General features: G+C 47.9%; 1 protein-coding gene across 1 annotated transcript in view; it reads left to right on the top strand.

Annotated features, from left to right (window-relative positions):
- LOC138786631 (uncharacterized) overlaps nt 1-24,129 on the top strand; it is a 491,239-nt gene that overhangs the window by 157,480 nt on the left and 309,630 nt on the right. The window lies entirely within an intron of this gene.

The following is a 24,129-nucleotide window of genomic DNA, read 5'->3' as shown; positions in this document are numbered from 1 at the left end:
AAGTAAAGTTATAAAAACCATACATACACAACACAAAAGATAAAATTGAAAACTGCAGGATAAACCTGATGATCACAAAAAAGGAGCAAAGCTCTGTTGTTCATTCAACCCTCTCGGGATTAACGTACCCAGTGTGGAAATCCACCGGCATTCTTTTTGGGCAAGGATTTTTCTTACATTACCACCTCTAATTCCTCCTTCCACTTTTTCTATACCCCTGACACGGAAAGTTTTTGGATCACAGTCATGATATAGTTTAAAGTGACGAGGGATCGTTGTCAATTGCATCCCATCCTCCACTTCTTTTGCAGCAACGATCCCTCTCACGTGCTCCCTCACTCTTATTTTCAATTCTCTAGATGTTAAACCAATATATATTTTCCCACAACCACATGTGGCATAGTAAACTACCATACGACTACTGCAGGAAATACATTCCCTAATCTTAAATTCCCTCAAACCATCCGCTGTTGTAAATGTACTTATTCTGTCTATGTTTTCACAGGCTTTACACCCACCACATGGAAAACATCCACCCTTTACTTTCATATTTAAACCAAAAGGATTTGCTGGTCTTGGAGTATAATGACTCCTCACCAGCAAATCCTTGAGGTTTTTACCCCTTCTTGCTGTCATGAGTGGATTTTCAGATAATTTTCTCGCTAGGATGGGATCTGTTTGTAAAACAGCCCAATGTTTAGAAATAGCCTTCCGCATTTCTTCCCACTCAGAGTTGAATGTAGAGATAAATCTAATTCCATCATCACAAGTTTTCTGTTTTTTAGTTGTTTGTAATAGTTGTTGGCGTTGTGTGTTCCTGGCCCGTACATACCCAGAGTTTATAGTTTTTCGCCCATAACCTCTTTCCTTAAATCTCCTCTTTAAATCACTACACTGCTTCTCAAACCGTGTCTCTGAGGAGCAGATTCTCCTCATCCGTAAGAACTGTCCAGTTGGGACAGCCCTTACTGTAGATGGTACATGGGCAGAGGAGGCATGCAAAAGGGCATTCACAGACGTCGTCTTACGATAGACATCCGTCTCCAGATGTCCATCAGCTCCTCTCTCAATAAGTATGTCCAAAAATTCCATTTTTTGGGCACTCGCCTTATATGTCAATTTGATGTTGAATTCATTTGAATTCAATTGCACCATAAAATCTTTTAGCTGGGACTCCGACCCCTGCCAAATAAACAAAACATCATCAATGTACCTAAGCCAGCACTGCACATGGGGAGCGGCGCCCGAACCCCCGCATTGGAATACCAACCTCTCCCAGTACCCCAGAAAGAGGTTGGCATACGAAGGCGCGCACGCCGCCCCCATGGCAGTGCCCCGCTGCTGTAAATAAAAATTCTCACGAAAAACAAAAAAATTATGAGTAAGAATAAAATTAAGTAACTCCAAAATCAACCGGCAGGTGTCGGAGTCCCAGCTACTTGTGTTCAGAAAAAACTCTACTGCTCTCAAACCGTCACTATGGTCAATACACGTATATAGCGACTCTACATCCGCCGTGACTATTAGCATTTCAGTGTCCAGAAAGATCCCATCAACCCTTACCAGGGCGTCCGTCGTATCCTTTAGAAAAGATGGTAACGTTTCGACTAAAGGTTTTAAATAAAAATCAATAAATTTACAGACCGGATCACATAATCCGTCTATACCGGATACGATGGGACGCCCTGGAGGGTTGAGGGGATCCTTGTGGATCTTGGGAAGCAAATAAAAAGTGGGTACCTGTGGATATTCTCTAAATAGACCATCAAAAACTTTTTTAGGGATTATACCTTCATCTAATGCTTTTTGTAGGATTTTTAATAATTCCTCAGAATAAGCTGACAAAGGGTTAAATGTTAACTTTTTATATGTTGTTCTATCTCGCAGTTGGCGCATGGCCTCCTTTTCGTATTTATCTGAGGGCCATACGACAACATTACCCCCCTTGTCCGCTGCCTTGAAGATCACATCGTCAAATGTCTGTAGTTCTCTCAAGGCGCGGCGCTGTAGGGGGGCAAGGTTGTCGTTCCTCCGTGTCATCGAGATTTCTTTAAATTCACTCTCCACTAACCGTGTGAAGATCTCAATTTGAGGACAAATTGTCAGGGGCGGGAATGATTTGGATTTCGGAACAATGGTCGCAGGAAACCTACCTTGGTCCTGTCCCATTTGTTCCTGTAGTAGGTCTTCCAAAGTTCTTAACGCATCCCTTTCTAAAATTTCCATATCACTTAACCCGATTTCCCTTTTAGAGTGGAGTTTCATTAGGAGTAATTTTCTGGAGAAAAGATGCAGATCCTTCAACGCTGTGAAAAAATCAAACTGATTAGTCGGAGAAAATGTGTGCCATTTTTTGCGCTCTGATCTGTACTTTCTAGCAGTAGCTTGCTTGCCTATATGCAACTTTTTTAACACTTTTTATCAACTTTTCTGGATTTGATGTGACCAAGGAGGCTTCTATTATAACTAAATGGATTTCTCATTGAGATCTATGCAGTACATATATACTGCATAGATCCATGAGATTAGTGATCCATTACTAAGGGCTGCTGGAGCCCAGAGCAATGGAGTGCTGAGCCACGATCAGCATTACAGCGGTCAGAACAACATTGCGCATTGCGGAGTGGGGCGGGGTGATCCACTAGTCACTATTCCACCACCGATGGGGTAACATAGCTAATAGCAGCAGTCCCTGGCTGCTGATAGCAGCTGGGAGGGCAGCGGTTCACAACGGAGCCCATAGCAGTGCCAGGGCATACATGTACGCCCTCAGTCGTTAAGGGGTTAATAGTCATGATCATTAATTCCAGACGTAGTTTTACAACAACGTTTGTGGTTTAGCGTTCACTAAAGAACGGGCATGGTTAGTATGTACTAGGAACATAGCCAAAGCCATACGAATTTGTCATCTGTGTATTCCCGCAATATAAAGTATTGGTCATCATTGCCCACAAAAATAGCGCGCTATTCAATTAAACTGTGCGCATGCATCAGACTCAAAACATGTCCAAGGGCAACTATAAGCATGCACCAGACCAGGATACTGTGAATATGAGAAAGTGACAATATATAGAGAATAAACCCTTCACGGCGCAATTATATCAAGCAGGTAGCACAGACGGCTCAGTTTACTATCCAAATGGTCCCCAAACCTTTTAATGTGGTAAATAACGGATGCAATGTTGGTTACTCCTGATGAAGCTTCCTTGGTGAGGCGATACGTGTCTCATCCATACACGGGATCTTTATGCAGTGTAGTGAAGTAAAGTTTGTCTGCGGTTGGGCAGAGAATGGACCCTGTATTATATTAGCATAGATTTATTAATATATTGGTCATTCTTTATTGTATTATATAGAGGAGCCATGCTGGAGATGGGACATCTATATTATTCACACACACCACAGCAGGGAGTTACCATAGCAACACACACTGCCTTCTAAGGCTACGTTCACACAGAGCAAAAGGGGCGGATTACGCGAGGAAATATTTCCGCCTGAAATCAACTGACGCTGAATTCCGAGCAGAATATAAGCAGAATGTAAGCAGAATCCCTGCGTATTCCGCTAGGAAAGTGTTCAGCTCGTAATCAGCTCTTGACAAATTCAGCGCGGAATACTCGAGGAATCCGCGCTGAATCCACATGCATTCAGCGCTGAAATTCAGCGAGTATTTGGCGAGTAAACTAGACTATACTAGAATATATATTAGAATCCTCCTCCCCCCCTTTTTTCCCCATTTCTGCGCTGATTCAGCGCGTAATTTCCGCTTATATTACACTTGTATTCCGCGCTGAATACGCGGGTATTCCGCGCTGAAACAGAAAATCAGAGCCCCATTGGTTAGTATAGGCTTCCGCTAGCGGAAGAATGAACATGTTCATTCTTCTGGCGGAAAGCGGATTAGTTCAGTGCGGAAATCCACCGTGTGAACTGCAGAGCAGAATTTCCATTCAACACAATGGAAATTAGCTCTGCACCTATTTTAACGGCAGAAATTCTGCTGCTTTTGCTCTGTGTGAACGAGCCCTTAGTGTACTACACTAGCTAGGAGAAAGGCCTAGAAAGAGGGCGGGGCTATTCTAATGAGCTCCCCTTTAGAGCCAGTTGTGACAGGAATTCCTTGGTTAGTTGAGTGCAGCTGTGGTAGGCAGTAGTGGATTATAATAGGGGCGTTTCGGGCGGTAGCCCAGGGCCCTGAGCTCCTGGGGGGCCCATGACCACCCAAAAAGACATACTTTCAGTGATGTACTGTCTCCTGGCTACACTTCCGCCATGATTTGCATGATTCACTGTTTTTTGTGGCAATTTTGCACAAATCAGGACATCATGACATTATCTGTCCTGTACTATGAACGCCAGGCTAGTGCTGCCATGGTTACAGTGAGGTGGGGGGGCCCAGGCCTGGTGAACAGCCCGGGGCCTATGGTAAAGTTAATCCGCCGCTGGTGGGATGAGAAACATCCTCTGAGGGGACAGCAGCCTGCGAGGAGATTTCTTAGAGTCAGCGCCCCAGAGACTGAGCCAGTGTGACCGATGGGAGTTATGAAGCTTCCTTATTCTTATTATTGACCAGAGAGGAAGCCTGATCATCTTCACTCACTAGGTTCTGTTTTATGCTGAGGGATGATTTCTCGAATTGTCCATAGTTCTTCTGGGGTCTTAAACTTGTGGCTGATGGCCCGGCCCAGATAACCCTCAAGGACTCTCATCTCACTGGGTTGTGGTTTACTGCCAGCATATAAAAGGGCGACTCCACATATACCACCGTGCCTCCAGATTAACAGCAGTGACCCCTCTCTGGCAGTCGGACATATTGAGAGATATTAAGCATAAAGAAACAGTCCACGTTATATGGCAGCAGTGGTAGAGAAGCCCCAGGGGGGGACTACAAGTACCATCACCACCACACACCTAGGTGTAGTCCCCTCTATAACCTCTGTGGCCGTATTTACCTCAGTTATTACCACTCGGCCTGTGACAGGATATATCTTCATTTATTCATCATAACCTCCATCCTCCCTGATATCCCCTCACTGCATACTGCCACACTTACTCTGGTTACCGTGTAGGGGTATGTGCACACTAAGTAGTTCTCACAGATAACTTGCCGTTGATTCCGTCCCCAGCTGCGATCCCACAGCTGCCTGTCATTAACCCCTTAAACGCCGTGATCTATAGCAACAGGAGAAGCATTGTCACTGACTGATCGGGACCCCCGATGGCATGTGCCGACAGGTGGGGGTAAACCACTGTGTATAGACTGTCATCTGTGTGTAGACTGTCAGGCAGACTCTATGTACAGATGGCCAGTAACACTGATCTATGCTATGCTATATGCAATCTGATTGCATGTTTTACAGTGAAAAAAAGTTTTTTTTTTTTTTTTTTTTTAAAGTGTAATAAAAAGTTTTTAAAAGTATAAAAAAAACTTATAAACCCCCCTAATAAAAGTTTACAATACCTTCTTGCCCATTATAAAAATAAAAATGTTATAAAAATAAATAAATAGATAAACATATTACATATCGTATCGTGCAGAATTGTCCGATCTATTAAAATATAACATTATTGTTTCCGCACGGTGTAAACGAAATAACACCTGGACTGCTGTCACTGGGTGAGATGCAGAGACTCCCCCCTCCCCTTCCATCACTGGGAGAGACACATCCCCCATCAGCGGACCCCCACCAACTCCCAGGGTCAAGTTACACAGAAAGATTATCTGACAGATTGTAAAAAAACTAATAACCTGTAACCCCATCTATAACATCTAACCTTATTAATGGCTGAATGGATCATATTATCTTTGGCATTAGTGTAACAAATTATTATCATCCAAGATATATCTACACTGTATTCCAGTCTCATTCTCTTCTCTACTCTCATATTGAGTATAGGGCTGAACTCTCACCTAGTAATTTCTTGACCTCCAAAATGGTGGATGACTGGAAGTCCTAATATGGTCGTGTCTAAATGGTCACATGGGTAATGTATGGATCATAGTGAGATATAGCTACGTGTCCAGCTTGACCAATCCACTTGGAGCTTTGCCAGTATACCATTTTGGGGATATAAGTTGTACTGGGTGTAACCATATTTGGGCATAAGTGTATATATTTTCTCGGTCAAGAGAGTATATAGACTTAGCAGGTTAGTTGGTTGGGGGGCTTTTTGTATACCATCTTTCAGGAGAAGCCTCCACGCACATCTGGGGTTTGTTAGCCCCCACCTCAGGAATTCACCCAAGGAAGTTCTTTGTTCTCTAGCGTGGTAAATACTTAAAATCAAAGTATTTTAGGAGTGATACCTTTATTGGCCAACAAAAAACTGTTAGAGCTGTGAGCTTTCGGGATTCACAAGATCCCTTCATCAGACAAGTTCACAAATGAGCTGTGCTGCTCAGACCTCTCCTATAGATCAGCACCCTCCTCTCCTGACATCCTCTGTGCTGCTGTGACCCTGTTACCTCCCCTATAAGATTAGCCCCTCCTCTCCTGACATCCTCTGTGCTGCTCGGACCTCCCCTATAAGATCAGCCCCCTCCTCTCCTGACATCCTCTGTGCTGCTGTGTCCTCCCCTATAAGATCAGCGCCCTCCTCTCCTGACATCCTCTGTGCTGCTCGGACCTCTCTTATAGATCAGCACCCTCCTCTCCTGACAACCTCTGTGCTGCTGTGACCTCCCCTATTAGATCAGCACCCTCCTCTCCTGACATCCTCTGTGCTGCTGGGACCTCTCCTATAGGATTAGCACCCTCCTCTCCTGACATCCTCTGTGCTGCTGTGACCTCCCCTATAAGATCAGCACCCTCCTCTCCTGAAATCCTCTGTGCTGCTGTGACCTCCCCTATAAGATCAGCACCCTCCTATCCTTACATCCTCTGTGCTGCTGTGACCTCCCCTATAAGATCAGCACCCTCCTCTCCTGACATCCTCTGTGCTGCTGTGACCTCCCCTATAAGATCAGCACCCTCCTCTCCTGACATCCTCTGTGCTGCTGTGACCTCCCCTATAAGATCAGCACCCTCCTCTCCTGACATCCTCTGTGCTGTTGTGACCTCCCCTATAAGATCAGCCCCCTCCTCTTCTGACATCCTCTGTGCAGCTGTGACCTTTGGGGAGGGGGGCATCAGCAGGAAACCAGGTGGCAATATGTTTATTGGGGGCAGTGGAGGTGGGGTGGACGATGCTTACTGGGGGTACCAGCAAGGGACCAAATTCTGTTTATTGGGGCCAGCAGGGAGGGAAGGCAGGCAGTGTTTATTGGGGACAGCTTGTGGGGGGGGAGGCAGGCAGTGTTTATTGGGGACAGCGTGGGGGGGAGGTAGTGGATTATAATGTAGGTGGTTTGGGTGGATTGGGGGGGCCCAGGTTGCGTGGACAGCCCGGGGCCCAGGGTACATTTAATCCACCACTGCCTATGTCAAACTGGCGTGCCCTAGAGTATCTGTGCCCTAACCTTGCACCGCCCCTCCGTCCCTCCTCACCATTAGGAATGGCCCTGGCAGCTTTTCTCCTATTCCTCACTTGTGTGAACACTGCACGCCTTAATGATCCAGCCCATGTGCCGGGCTGACACAGGTGATGAATAAGAAAAATACTGCCCAGAGCATTCCTAATGATGAGGAGGGAGGGGAGGAGGGAGGGGAGGAGGGCCAGAGCTGTGTATAGTCCCAGGAGCCCCCGCTCTGCCGCTCCATCCCAGTGCTTGGAATCTTCCTATGGGCCGGAGCTGTGTATAGTCCCAGGAGCTGCCGCTTGGCCGCTCCATCCCAGTGCTGGGAATCTTCCTATAGGCCGGAGCTGTGTATAGTCCCAGGAGCCTCCGCTCTGCCGCTCCATCCCAGTGCTGGGAATCTTCCCATAGGCCGGAGCTGTGTATAGTCCCAGGAGCCTCCGCTCTGCCGCTCCATCCCAGTGCTGGGAATCTTCCTATGGGCCGGAGCTGTGTATAGTCCCAGGAGCTGCCGCTTGGCCGCTCCATCCCAGTGCTGGGAATCTTCCTATGGGCCGGAGCTGTGTATAGTCCCAGGAGCCTCCGCTCTGCCGCTCCATCCCAGTGCTGGGAATCTTCCTATGGGCCGGAGCTGTGTATAGTCCCAGGAGCCTCCGCTCTGCCGCTCCATCCCAGTGCTGGGAATCTTCCTATGGGCCGGAGCTGTGTATACATACCTCCCAACTTTTGCTGAAAGGAAAAAGGGACATTCACGGCACTACGCCCCCATATCCACATCACCTACTATCATTATATAGGAAACAATATTATTACCACACCTTCACCACATAGTGACTTACACCCCATATACCATTACTACATAACATCCTCTATACAAAGACCAGTATCTCCACTACACTGACCCATATGGCGGTAGATACAAATGGTGCACAGGCTCTTTACACCACATACGTGATTACAGTACAGCTACATTCAGTGACTTAAAGGGGGCGTCTTCTCTGATTGTCATTGCTCACTTTTTCATTTCTTCTACATCTGGTACAGTCCATCATGAAAACCACTCCTGGAAATGCCGCGTCTCCGAAGAATCTGCCAGTCAAATATTTTAGGCTTTTTGCACCATCCTCACCATCAATACAAAGTCTGCGAAGTCCCCATCTATATTGCTCCGTACTGTAACAGTGCTCACTATATGCCACCATGTGGACCCTCAAATAGTACTAAGGGCCCTCTTTGTACTCATATAGTAGATAACTACCTCTGTGCCTTCATATAGGAGCTAGGCCTCTCTGTACACCATACAATAGTAAGCCCCTCTCTCCTCACATAATATTATTATTATTATTATTATAATTATTTATAAAGCGCCCTTAATTCCAGAGCGCTATACAATAGATAGGCAACAGGCAGGAACAATACAAGATCAGAAACCATTACATGAAGGCAAAAGACAGACTGGTACATGGGGGAAAAGGACCCTGCCCGCGAGGGCCTACAATCTATAGGGTATAGGGAGAGAAACAGGAGGTAAAGTGCAGGGACCCTATGCGTTTTTTTTTAAATTATTTATTAAAAAAAAACGCATAGGGTCCCCCCTATTTTCGTAACCAGCCGGGTTAAAAACCAAGCAACACCAGGGTGGGAAGAGCCATTGGTTTAGGCCCTCCCCAGCCTAAATCTTACCAGCCTGCTGCCGCCCCAGTCCAGGAGCACCAATTTTGACGCTCCGGGACCACTGGCACCCGGCTCTTCCCAGTACCCCTGGTGGCATTGGGTACTGGGGTAATAATGGGGGGTTAGTGTTAGCCATTTTATACCGGCTAACACTAGGCCCCGATTTAGTAATAGATTCCGTCTATTAGACGGCTTCCACTACTAAGTCTATAAAGTAAAGAAATAAAGACAAGACACAAGTGAAAATTTTTTTTATTCAAATAAAAACACCCCCACACCCCTCATTGACCATTTTATTGAAGAAAAAAAAAACAAAAAAAACAACCGCCGGTCATCGACGTAGTCCACGGAATCCGACGTAATCCCCAGGATACCGATATCTGAAAAACAAAAAGGGAGAAACACACAAAAAACACACAAACAGGAGCACAACACCCATCATTGTGAGCAGTGTTGTGCACCTTACAGTATGCAGCATCTTTACAGATCGCTGCTTACAGTCTGGCCCCCAAGGGGTTAAGGGAGGATGTATTGCATCCCCCTTAACCCCTTGGGGGCCAGACTGATGTCAGACTGCAATCATACCAGCAAGGAAGGGGTTAAGTGAAACCCCCTTCCTTGCTGGGATGGGTGCAGTGCTGGTGAGGGGGTGGGGAGAGCTCTATACTCACCCCAATGTGTCCTCTTCGCTGGTCCGCAGCACAATGAAGTCACTGTGCTGCGGACCGGCTCTTTATATGTGCGCTCAGCCAATCAGCCAATCAGCTGAGCGCACATATAATTCTAAATGTTTCTTCTAATAATGCTATTGTGATAACATAATCAGAAGAAACATTTGATGTTTTAATTAAAGTAAAGTGATGATTAGTACAGAATGCTCTATTGCCGGCAATATGAATTAACGGCTTATAGAGCTTCCTGTACTAATTAATATTTAATTAATAAAACACATTTTTTCGTTGTAATAACATCAGTTTCGTTGTTCAATAATTTCATTTAAACGAATCCATCATTGTGCAATTAAATAGACTGTAAAAAAAAAAAAAAAAAAAAAAAAAAAAAAAATATATATATATATATATATATATATATATATATAAAAATATACATTTATTTATATATATATTTATTTTAACAGTATATTTAATTGCACAATGATGGATTCGTTTAAATTTAATTATTGAACAATGAAAGGGACTTTATTATAACGAAAATATGTTTTAATAATTTAATATATTAACCATTAGAGGCATCGGCTATGGCATTATTGCCGATTTGCCGGCTTTTTTTTTTCACTATTTTTGCACTTGATTTTTTCCACTTTTTTCATTGTAATAGCAACTGCAACTTCACGAACGTTTCAAAAGTTCACTCATCCCTACTTTTAATATAAAAATGAAGTTGGATTTTGCTGAAATAAGTACTACGTACGGGACCGCATGTAAATCCACGACCGTGAGTTTGAGCAGTTCCGGCCGCAAACAATGGTCTTTTTCACGGCTCCGTATACGATCGGGCTGTAGGCTCATACGTAGTGTACACTGTGCAGCCGGAAATCCTATACTTTCCATTGTTCCCACCAACCTCAAAACTACGGACGTATATTCACGGTTCGCACTACGGCCGTACATATACGTAGTGTGAACATAGCCCTACTGTGTACACATACAGCTCAGCTACATGTACATTACACACACATACAGCTCAGCTACATGTACATTACACATATACAGCTCAGCTACATGTACATTACATATATACAGCTCAGCTACATGTACATTACACACATACAGCTCAGCTACATGTACATTACACATATACAGCTCAGCTACATGTACATTACACACACATACAGCTCAGCTACATGTACATTACACATATACAGCTCAGCTACATGTACATTACATATATACAGCTCAGCTACATGTACATTACACACATACAGCTCAGCTACATGTACATTACACATATATACAGCTCAGCTACATGTACATTACACATATATACAGCTCAGCTACATGTACATTACACATATACAGCTCAGCTACATGTACATTACACATATACAGCTCAGCTACATGTACATTACACACATACAGCTCAGCTACATGTACATTACACATATACAGCTCAGCTACATGTACATTACACACATACAGCTCAGCTACATGTACATTACACACATATACAGCTCAGCTACATCTACATTACACATATACAGCTCAGCTACATGTACATTACACACATATACAGCTCAGCTACATGTACATTTCACATATACAGCTCAGCTACATGTACATTACACATATACAGCTCAGCTACATGTACATTACACACATATACAGCTCAGCTACATGTACATTACACATATACAGCTCAGCTACATGTACATTACACACATATACAGCTCAGCTACATGTACATTACACATATACAGCTCAGCTACATATACATTACGCATATACAGCTCAGCTACATATACATTACACACATACAGCTCAACTACATGTACATTACACACATACAGCTCAGCTACATGTACATTACACACATATACAGCTCAGCTACATGTACATTACACACATATACAGCTCAGCTACATGTACATTACACATATAGAAGGTAGACAATAAGTTTCTCCAGAAAGTTGTGTTGAAGGGGGGAAAGGGGGAAGGGGAGGGGTCAGCACAGAATAGGAATAGTTAGTGGAAGTGGGGGGATGGGGATGTTGTTCCTGAGATTCCAGATAGAAGTTACTGTGTGTAGCTCAGTGTTCGGGCGACATTAGTGCGGCACAGACCTGCTTTCCTTGCTGTGTGAATTATCCCCTGATAATTGCTGGTAAAGCGGGAAACACGTAGGGACATTGTACAAGAAGAGAGCAGATTGCTGAAGAGTCCTGAGCGCCCAACTGAGTGGTGAGAAATACAGAGGAAGAAGGGAACACGGTCCGGATCTGACACTCTGCTCTGTGAGTAATAGCTTTATATATCCTACCCAGCGGTCTGTTTCTCCTTTTTCAGCCTTCCTTCCTTCCTTCCTTCCTTCGGCCTCAATTTATGGGCAGTTATTTTGCGCCATTTTTTTTCAACACGTTTCTTGTGGCCCTGTTGATTATTTACCATGAAACACTTGATTGATCGGTGATCACGCTTCAGAAGTTTTGCAATTTCAAGACTGCTGCTGCTCCGTCTGCGAGACATCTCACTATTTTTGGCTTTTCAGAGTCCGTCAAATCTCTCTTCTGTCCCACACCTTATATGGGGTGATGATGTCATTAGACCACACCCCTCCTCATTACATAGATGCACATCACCTGAGTAGTTGGCTTTTAAGCCTATACAGCTTAAGGGTAGCTTCACACGTACTGAGTCGCAGCCAGATCGCCCCCCCCAGCAGCCCGATGTTCCCCCCCAGCAGGTCCGGCCCGAGCATACATTACCCGCTCGGGCCACGGCTGTGTGTAGCTCCCGGCTCCCCTCGCTCCTCTTCAGCATCAGTGCTGCCGTGCAGGGAAGCAAGGGGAGCCGGGAGCCTCACACAGTTGCGGCCCGAGCAGGTAATGTATGCTCGGGGTCAGGGCTGCAATCGGACGGCCGAGGCTGCTGGGGGGGGGAGATCTGGCTGCTGGGGGGGGGGGGGGGAGATCGGGCGGCCGTGGGGGATGTTAAAGCGAAGCCAGGGATCGGGGGGCTGGCGACACGGGGGTTAAAGGGGTCGGGTCCCATACACGCAGCGGATCCGTTGCGTGTTTGGGACCCATTCAGCTTCACAGTACAAGATCTGCAGCGGATTTCGCTGCAAACTCGCAGCGTAAAATCCGCTGCGACTCGGTAGGTGTGAAGCTACCCTATACAGGAGTAGGACAACATGTATACAAAGGATGATGGGATCAAAGTACTCATTGACCTAATAATTCTGCACACAGTGTATACTCTATGTGCATCACTGTGCTGCTCAGACACTGCTGGGGTATAAGTTGTACTGGCTCTAACCAGATCAAAAGGTATATATTGCTGTCCTGCTCCAGCATCTTTGTACCTAGTTTGGTGAAGAATTAATTCCACCATATTTTACCTACAAGAGATTGGAAACCTCATTCTGAGGACTTTTTCTACAATCACATGCTGACCCTTTTGTAATGCGTGGGAGGGGGTGTCTCTCTTTGTCTGTGTCTCTTTGTCTCTCCCAGTGATGGGGGGGGGGGAGGTGTCTCTCCCAGTGATGGGGGGGGGGGGGTCTCTCCCAGTGACTACAATGGTAACTTTTTATACCTGTAGTTTATAGTTGGTGGAGGTCCTGTCAGGGGCGTAACTATAAAGGGCCGGGCCCCATAGCAAACTTTTAGTTGGGCCCCCCTCCTTTCCTCATCCACTCTTCCTGTTTGTTACCCCTCCGCCCAGCAGATAGCATACAGTCAGTGGCGGATTAAATGTACCCTGGGCCCCGGGCTGTCCACCCAACCTGGGACCCCCCCCCCCCCCAGTCAATCTGCCCAATATGCTGTCCCCAATAAACACTGCCTGCCTCCTCTCCCTGCTGACCCCAATAAACATATTGCCACCTCACCTGGTCCCCTGATGTTGCCCCCCCCCCCCTCCCAAGGTCACAGCAGCACAGAGGATGTCAGGAGAGGAGGGGGCTGATCTTATAGGGGAGGTCACAGGATCACAGCAGCACAGAGGATGTCAGGAGAGGAGGGGGCTGATCTTATAGGGGAGGTCACAGCAGCACAGAGGATGTCAGGAGAGGAGGGGGCTGATCATATAGGAGAGGTCACAGCAGCACAGAGGATGTCAGGAGAGGAGGGGGCTGATCATATAGGGGAGGTCACAGCAGCACAGAGGATGTCAGGAGAGGAGGGTGCTAATCCTATAGGAGAGGTCCCAGCAGCACAGAGGATGTCAGGAGAGGAGGGTGCTGATCATATAGGAGAGGTCACAGCAGCACAGAGGGTGTCAGTAGAGGAGGCTGCTGGTCTTAAAGGGGAGGTCAAAGCAGCACAGAGGATGTCAGGAGAAGAGGGGGCTGATCTTATAGGGGAGGTCATAGCAGCACAGAGGATGTCAGGAGAGGAGGGTGCTGATCTATAGGGGAGGTCAAAGCAGCACAGAGAGTGTCAGGAAAGGAGGGTGCTGGTCTTATAGGGGAGGTCACAGCAGCACAGAGGATGTCAGGAGAGGAGGGTGTTGATCTATAGGGGAGGTCACAGCAGCACAGAGGGTGTCAGTAGAGGAGGCTGCTGGTCTTATAGGGGAGGTCACAGCAGCACAGAGGATGTCAGGAGAGGAGGGTGCTGATCTATAGGGGAGGTCACAGCAGCACAGAGGGTGTCAGTAGAGGAGGCTGCTGGTCTTATAGGGGAGGTCACAGCAGCACAGAGGATGTCAGGAGAGGAGGGGGCTGATCCTATAGGAGAGGTCACAGCAGCACAGAGGGTGTCAGGAGAGGAGGGTTCTGATCCTATAGGAGATGGTCCCCCTTATAGATGGTCCCCCTCTTTCCCCATTTATACATGGTCCCCCTTTCCCCATTTATACATGGTCCCACTCTTTCCCCATTTATACATGGCCCCCCCCTTTATACATGGTCCCCCTCTTTCCCCTTTATACATGGTCCCCCTCTTTCCCCCTTTATACATGGTCCCCCTTTTTCCCCCTTTATACATGGTCCCCCTCTTTCCCCCTTTATACATGGCCCCCCTCTTTCCCCCTGTATAGATGCCCCCCCTCTTTCCCCCCTTTATACATGGTCCCCCTCTTTCCCCCTTTATAGATGGTCCCCCTCTTTCCCCCTTTATAGATGGTCCCCCTCTTTCCCCCTTTATACATGGTCCCCCTCTTTCCCCCTTTATACATGGTCCCCCTCTTTCCCCCTTATAGATGGTCCCCCTCTTTCCCCCTTTATAGATGGTCCCCCTCTTTCCCCCTTTATAGATGGTCCCCCTCTTTCCCCCTTTATAGATGGTCCCCCTCTTTCCCCCTTTATACATGGTCCCCCTCTTTCCCCCTTATAGATGGTCCCCCTCTTTCCCCCTTTATACATGGTCCCCCTCTTTCCCCCTTTATAGATGGTCCCACTCTTTCCCCCTTTATACATGGTCCCCCTCTTTCCCCCTTTATAGATGGTCCCACTCTTTCCCCCTTTATAGATGGTCCCCCTCTTTCCCCCTTTATACATGGCCCCCTCTTTCCCCCTGTATAGATGCCCCCCCTCTTTCCCCCTTTATACATGGTCCCCCTCTTTCCCCCTTTATACATGGCCCCCCTCTTTCCCCCTTTATACATGGTCCCCCTCTTTCCCCCTTTATACATGGTCCCCCTCTTTCCCCCTTTATACATGGCCCCCCTCTTTCCCCCTGTATAGATGCCCCCCCTCTTTCCCCCTTTATACATGGTCCCCCTCTTTCCCCCTTTATACATGGCCCCCCTCTTTCCCCCTGTATAGATGCCCCCCCTCTTTCCCCCTTTATACATGGTCCCTCTTTCCCCCTTTATAGATGGTCCCCCTCTTTCCCCCTTTATAGATGGTCCCACTCTTTCCCCCTTTATACATGGTCCCCCTCTTTCCCCCTTTATAGATGGTCCCACTCTTTCCCCCTTTATAGATGGTCCCACTCTTTCCCCCTTTATACATGGTCCCCCTTTCCCCCTTTATACATGGTCCCCCTCTTTCCCCCTTTATACATGGTCCCCCTCTTTCCCCCTTTATACATGGTCCCCCTCTTTCCCCCTTTATACATGGTCCCCCTCTTTCCCCCTTTATACATGGTCCCCCTCTTTCCCCCTTTATACATGGCCCCCCTCTTTCCCCCTTTATACATGGTCCCACTCTTTCCCCCTTTATACATGGTCCCCCTCTTTCCCCCTTTAAAGATGGTCCCCCTCTTTCCCCCTTTATACATGTTCCCCCTCTTTCCCCCTTTATACATGGTCCCCCTCTTTCCCCCTTTATAGATGGTCCCCCTCTTTCCCCCTTTATACATGGTCCCCCTCTTTCCCCCTTTAAGGATGGTCCCCCTCTTTCCCCCTTTATACATGGTCCCCCTCTTTCCCCCTTTAAGGATGGTCCCCCTCTTTCCCCCTTTATACACGGTCCCCCTCTTTCCCCCTTTATACATGTTCCCCTCTTTCCCCCTTTATAGATGGTCCCACTCTTTCCCCCTTTATAGATGGTCCCCCTCTTTCCCCCTTTATACATGGTCCCCCTCTTTCCCTCTTTATAGATGCCCCCCCCCCCCTTGCACAGCAGTCAGTAAATAAAAAAAAAAAAAAAACACAACTCACCTGCCATCAGTTCCCCCGTCGATCCTCTCGCCTCCTGGTCTTTCCCCGGCTGCCGGGGGTGTCTCGCCCTATCCCCGCCAGCGCGCACATCACACAGCTCACTGTGCCGCCTGGGCCCTGACTTCCGGTACAAAGCGGCTCTAACATGCGCTCCCAATACCGGAAGTCAGGGCACCGGGCGTACAGGGAGCTGTGTGATGCGCGCGCTGACGGGGATAGGACGAGACACCCCCGGCAGGCGCACATCAGCTGGAGGCAGCCGGGGACTCTTGTGACCGCAAGCGAAATAATGCTTGCAGTTACAAGAGTGCAGTGGCGGGCCGGGCCGCAGCAGCGTGGGCGAATTATAATGTGGGCGGCGCGGCATGAGCCCCCCCCCCCCCCCAGAGCCTCGGTATCCCTCCCAGTAGATAGTGCCCCTCATGGTAGATCTCCCCTAGTGTCCCCTGTGGTAGGCATCTCACCTGGTATTCCCCCCGAACATAGTGTCCCCCAAAATAGACATCTCCCCTATTATCCTAGCCCCCCAGTGTCTTTCACAGTAGGCATCTCCCTTGGTACTATGATGACCGCTCAGGAGGCCCAGTGTATTGCAGATATGGGCCCCCTGATTTGGTGGGCCCCATAGCAGCCGCTATGGCTGCTATGGTAGTAGTTACGTCCCTGGGTCCTATATAATTGTACTGTATACCCGTAGTGTAGAGTTGGTGGAGGTCATGTATAACTGTAATGTATAGTTATAGGGTCCTGTATACTAGTACTGTATGGTTGGTGGGGGTCCTCTATACCTGTAGTGTAGAGTGGGTGGAGGTTCTGTATACCTGGACTGTATAGCTATGGGGTCTTGTATACCTGTACTATATAGTTGGGGGGTCCTGTATACATGTAGTGTAGAGGTGGTGAAGGTCCTATATACATGTACTGTATGGTTATGGGGTCCTGTATACCTGTACTATATATTTGAGGGTCCTGTGTACTCATACTGTATAGTAGGTGAAGGATCTGTATACCTGTAGTGTATAGTTTGGAGGTCCTGTATACCTGTAGTATATAGTTGGGGGGTCCTGTATACCTGTAGTATATGGTTGGTGGAGGTCCTGTATACCTGTAGTATATAGTTGGTGGAGGTCCTGTATACCTGTTGTGGAGGTCCTGGATACGTGTGGTGTATAGTTTGGGGTCCAGTATACCTGTAGTATATAGTTGTTGGAGGTCCTGTATACCTGCAGTGTATAGTTTGGGGGTCCTGTATACCTGTAGTATATAGTTGGGGGGTCCTGAATACCTGTAGTATATGGTTGGTGGAGGTCCTGTATACCTGTAGTATATAGTTGGTGGAGGTCCTGTATACCTGTAGTATATAGTTGGTGGAGGTTCTGTATACCTGTAGTATATGGTTGGTGGAGGTCCTGTATACCTGTAGTATATAGTTGGGGGGTCCTGTATACCTGTAGTATATGGTTGGTGGAGGTCCTGTATACCTGTAGTATATAGTTGGTGGAGGTCCTGTATACCTGTAGTATATAGTTGGTGGAGGTTCTGTATACCTGTAGTGTATAGTTTGGGGGTCCTGTATACCAGTAGGGTATGGTTGGGGTGGGGTCCTGTATATCTATACTGTATAGTTGCATAGTTGCCAAGATTTGAAACTTTTTCCAGGGACAGTTTAGCGTTGACAACAAGAGGTGTGGCTTATTTAGGTGTGGTCTCGGTGGGTGTGGCCTATTGTGGGTGGGGTTTATGGGGTGTGCCTTTTCACCAGTGTTTTGGGTTTTTTTCAAGTTAGAACTTTACAGTCAGAACAACAGACAAGGATGTCGTGTGCAGTAGTAGTGCAGGAATAGATGAGGGGTGCAGTAGTAGTACAGGAGCAGGTGAGGGGTGTAGTAGTACAGGAACGGTTGAGGGGCAGGGGTGTAGCCAGGAGTCATGGGGCCCCATAGCAAACAACTGCATGGGGCCCCATGAAACTTGGTGACTGGGGCAGACTGGGGGGTAGCTGGGGCAGACTGGGGGGTGGCTGGGACAGACTGGGGGAGACTGGGGCAGACTGAGGGTGACTGGGGGAGACTTGGGGTAGCTGAGGCATACTGGGGGTGACTGGGGCAGACTGGGGGTGACTGGGGCAGACTGGAGCTTTATCTCCTTCAGCATCACCCCCCTAATGTGGGCCCCTCAGTATACCACCAGTATAATACAGTAAGGTGTGAGACTGCTGGTATATACTGAGGAGCCCACATAAGGGGGATGATGCTGCAGGAGGTAAATCTATATACAATGGTGTGAGAGACTAGGAGACTGGTAATCAGAGCTGTGTATACAGTATATACCAGTCACAGCTCTGACCACTATTCTCCTCTCACACCAATGTATATAGCTTTACTTGCTCCACCATAATCCCCTCATGTCGGCTCCTCACCATTACCTGCTGCCTGCAGCACAGGACCGTCTTCTGTTACTTCAGGCTCTTCTAGCCCAGGAGCACGAGTGTCGTCCCTGCCAGGACCTGTAGCTGAGAGGAGAGAGCGGCATCTAGTGGCTGGAGGGAGAATATACAGCCTCCAGCTAATACTGCCAGCTTTACTTCTTACTTAGGATTATGATTAACATTGGGGGCCAATTAGGGGGCAGAGCGTGATGTCACGTGGGCGGGGCTTGCCGGGATATACCAGGGGCATTAATTTGCTGGGACTGCCCTGTCAAATCCAGGACAGCCCCGGCAAAACCGGCACTGTTGGGGTAGGGAATCTACCATATATTTCTGTGGATCTGTTGTGAGGCAGCTAGCCCTAGCAACTGAGCCAGTTTCACTTTACACCATGTTTGACAAATCTCCCCCATAGTATACACTCCGCCCGGGAGCCCTAGCAGCTGCACGGAAAACTGACATAGCAGTTTTGAGCGGCCGCTAATCACTGCAGCCGCACAAATCTGACAGGTCACACAATGTATAGTGCGGCTCCGGCCGCAATCTCCATTGTTGGCTATGGTCAATTGGGATGTGGGCACACAAGGGTACGTCCGCATCATAATTCAGCACAAATTAAGATAATCCGTCTGGTACTGTAGTTCCGGCCGGGATGATCTTTGCTGACACCAGCCGTTCTGCGACCTGGCCAGGTCACAGAACAGCTGGTGTTATATGCTGTGTGAACCCGACCCAAGAGTGCTGCTATAGTGACTGACTGTTCCGAAAGTTATAAAGTTTATAGTGCGCACTGAGTAACCACACTAACACACTGATGGTAAGGTGGATCTCCTTTATTCAGTATATATATCCTGGGGGCGTGTGTTCTACTACTAAGGCTCGTGTCAGTACTTCATTGGCTGAGGTACAAAAAGAGTTACTTGCATAGCACTAGTGTTACATAAGCTTTACGTCTCTAGGTGTTTAGAAGGTCAGCGCCATATTGTAATGGCTTCACTAAATATACAAAATATCCCATCCTTAACATAGATTCCCATATTACCACGACTTTTCCTTCTTAGGAAATTAGGGTTATTAGGGTCTGAGCATTAAAGATGTGCTACGGACTGTAATATGGAACTCCCAGTACCAGGTATCATTATGATGACGGGAGCTCCTAAACTCTTTTCATGTTTTCCGTCTGATACAGCGTGTCTGTACAGTAGCGCCAACATTTAAACAGTTTCGGAGCTCCCGGCATCACAGTGATATATGATGCCAGGAACTCTGGTCTCGGTTCTGTAGCACATCATCCTTATTTACAGACTGTGCATGGAAGGTGGGAATAAGCCGGAGTGTTACAGTTTCATTGTTGGGACATGTATAATACTGCGGCCGCCATGTTTGTGTCTCTTACATCTATCTCACTCGGAAGCTTCATCCTCCTCCTCCCCCTCCTATCTACATAGACTTCTATGGAAAGCATGTAACGTGACCCCTAAGTGAGCTTGTCTTGTCTTTTAAGGTAAATATGGCAGTCTATTTGTCCATGGAGGAGCGGAAGTCTGTAGAAGGACACAAGGATCAGTACAAGGATGTGATGCTGGAGGATCAGCAGCCCCTCCCATCAGCAGGTAATACACATCACTATATACACATGTGCGGCTTTTGATAAATTGGGCAGAGTGGACACTGGGAAAAATCTGAGATTAGGAGATGGAGTTAGTGTAGGGACTCATGTGAACCAGGTGACCTGCATGTGGTACACGAGGCAATATGGTTTGATCAAATTATATACCCGTCCTAGAGGGTGACACGAGCCCCAGACCTTGTTACCTGGGATGAGCAGAGTGGTCAGAGTTCTCTGATTACACCCGCGCTGCGAGATAGAGTGCATAGGCTTCTAGCAACTTTGCTCAATCTGGTTTGGTTCCTTTACTCCTGGTGGATACCGTCCTGCACTGTGTTCCTGGTTCTCTGCGTTGGTTAGAGTAGTCCCTGACTTGTCCTCTCTAGTAGTGACTTAAAGTGACACTGTCACCCCCAATAATCATTTTTCAATCTTTACAGGTGTGTGTAACCCGCCTATATCTCTCTGCATACCTGTAATTATTTTTCTGTTTCATGAGGTGGCTTTGCCTGAAATTGTAATTTGGCCGAGTATCGTCTAGCGCCACTGGGCGGGGCTTGGTCCCTGAAGCGCCACATAGCCCCGCCCCCTTGGGCACGTCATATGTCCCGGCCGCCGCTCCGTTTTGAGGCCTCCTTGACGTGCACGTCCACATCTCCCGCCGTCTTCCGCGTGCGGAAGCGTCATGCGCAGGCGCAGAAGGTGACCGCCGGGTCACGCACAGCCCACCGATTACACCGACCGCACCGTCCCTTGTTGTTTGGGACTCTCCGGAGGCCTCGCTGCGGCTGTGAAACCCTCCTCACAGCCAGCAGCGAGGCGCAGACATAGTGCACAGGCGCACTGCGGCGTCCGCCGCGCACTGCGCATGTGCCGAAGAGGACCACCGCAGTGCGCCTGCGCACTATGTCTGCGCCTCGTTGCTGGCTATGAGGAGGGTTTCACAGCCGCAGCGAGGCCTCCGGAGAGTCCCAAACAACAAGGGACGGTGCGGCCGGTGTAATCGGCGGGCTGTGCGACCGCACGCACAGCCCGGCTGTGGGTGACCCGGCGGTCACCTTCTGCGCCTGCACGCCACATGACGCTCCCGAACGCGGAAGACGGCGGGAGATGTGGACGCGCACGTCAAGGAGGCCTCAAAACGGAGCGGCGGCCGGGACATATGACGTGCCCAAGGGGGCGGGGTCAACGACGCTGTAATGGCCGGGGCTATGTGGCGCTTCAGGGACCAAGCCCCGCCCAGTGGCGCTAGAAGATACTCGGCCAAATTACAATTTCAGGCAAAGCCACCTCATGAAACAGAAAAATAATTACAGGTATGCAGAGAGATATAGGCGGGTTACACACACCTGTAAAGATTGAAAAATGATTATTGGGGGTGACAGTGTCACTTTAACACTGCATAGTGTGTAAGAGTGTTGCTTGAGGGGAAAACTGCGTCTAGGTCTCGCATATACATGTGCTTTGCCCAACATCTAGACCCCACACACTGGACTGGAGGCCCTGACAGGAGCCAGGGCCCAACTTGGCCTCTGTAGGGAGCGTCCTAGCTTGCATCTTTCCTCTACAGGATTCAAAGTAGAAGACCCTTACACTTCCTCTACCCATGCGACTTCCTTCCTACAGTACATGTTAACTGTGCTGTGAGTGGGTGAGGAGTGTGCGCGTAAGATGTAAAGAGAAAGCTGATAGGTGAGGAGAAGAAAGTACAGATCCAGGTGGTACATAAGAAGACAGTAACCCTTTAGCTCCTACAGCTGTGCAGTACTTAAGTACAGTTAGACATAACAAAGACATCTTGTGGTAAAACTTTGGTACTACTACATTACCTCTTACACAGATTAGTTCAGACTTTTGCAAAGGGTGTAACCAATAGCAACACCCATGGTGGGACACCTGCACTCCCGATCCTTTCCTGCCCTCTGCTTCCCAACACTGTGGCGGCAGCTTCAGAGCAGTCTATCTGAGCTTACAGGCTGCTCAGCCAATCACTGGCCGCGGCGGTCGTGTCCTGGCCTGTGATTGGGGTAATACAAAGGTGATGTATTACAGTTTAAGGGAAGGGCTGCACAGACACGTCCAGAGTGGAGTTATGACCCACCCGGACTGTCGGTACCACCACCCACAGAAAGGGGAGATGACTAGAGATGAGCGAACCCGGCTCGGGTTCGAGTCGATCCGAACCCGATCATTCGGCATTTGATTAGCTGGGGCTGCTGAACTTGGATAAAGCTCTAAGGTTGTCTGAAAAACATGGATACTGCCGATGACTATATCCATGTTTTCCAACTTCGGCAGCCACCGCTAATCAAATGCTGCACGTTCGGGTTCGGGTCGACTCGAGCATGCTCAAGGTTCGCTCATCTCTAGAGATGACCCAAGGATGGAGTAGCTCGTGTGTAGGTGCTGGCATACAGATAGACAATCACTTTGGACTTAACTTGACTAGATCTGCACCGAGAGCTGGAGAGGTAGGAGACATAAAATAGCAGTGCTGACTTGGTTGCGTGTTGAGAGTAATAGAATGAGTTGACAGCAGTGAAGAAGAGTAAGTTGTGAAAGTGTAGAGTAGTGGAGAGGAGTTTGTCCCAAACCAATTTAGTACTGTGCTCTGCCAGAATTTTAGAAGGAGTAGAAGACTTGAAGAGTATACTTGAAATAAGAAGAAGCATACTTGTTCCCGAGTTTCGACCTTTCTTGTCGTTGTACCATCTGTTGCCCTACAGTGTCAGGGGACCCATCCTACTAGGTTGACACAAGCCCCAGTCCTAGTTACCTGAGTTGAGCGAAGTGCCACAGGGTGTCCCAGTGTCATCTGTGTTGCGAGATAGAATACGTGGGCTTGTAGCAACTTTGCTCTATCCGGATCAGTTCCTCTGCTATAGGATACCGTCCTGCACTTTTAGACATGTTCACGGCGTGGGTTGGGGGTGATCCCTGACTTGTCCTCTCTTTAAGTGTTTAGCACTGCATTAGGGGTAGAAGTGCTGCTTTAAAGAAGAAAGTCTCTGTGTCTCCTATTAGCGTCTGTCAACTTTCACACTCCAGACTAGACTACACTGGACTTGGCGAGTGACCTGGCAGAGCCAGTGCCCAGCTGGACTACAGCAGGGTCTTGTGTTGCATCCTCTCTCTACAGAAACTTCGATAAGACTAAGTGTGTGACTAGACTTCCTCTCCCCATGTGACAACTTCTTACAGGGTGTGTAACAACTCCTGTGAGCGGTGGAGAAGAGAGTGCAAAGAGAAAGGAGGGTAGAGATAGGCAGAAGGAAAGAACAGTTCTCATTGTTGGTGCAGATCCTAAACAAAACCTTAACCCTAGATTCACTACAGTTGTGCAATATACAAATACAAGTATAAATACTAGCGACACCTATTTGCAAAACGTATACATGACTTCATTACCACTTTTGCGAGGGGTGTTTAGAGTAGCAACACCCATGGTGGGACACCACACTATTACAATTACTATAGGAAGAATATATGAAGTATCCAGTGTAATATACATATAATAGCACACCACATATATTATCACTGTACATAGTCATGTATACAGACAAGGCCGCCCATATTCCTCACACCACTATTAGAGCCGTATTAGATGGCCGACTCTCACTGTCTCTCTGCTAGATCGGCATTCGCTTATAGAGCCCATTAGATGGATTAGTCGTGT

Source organism: Dendropsophus ebraccatus, chromosome 3 (genome assembly GCF_027789765.1).
Source record: "Dendropsophus ebraccatus isolate aDenEbr1 chromosome 3, aDenEbr1.pat, whole genome shotgun sequence".
Lineage (NCBI taxonomy): Eukaryota > Metazoa > Chordata > Amphibia > Anura > Hylidae > Dendropsophus > Dendropsophus ebraccatus.
This window is presented reverse-complemented; position numbering and strand designations above follow the sequence as displayed.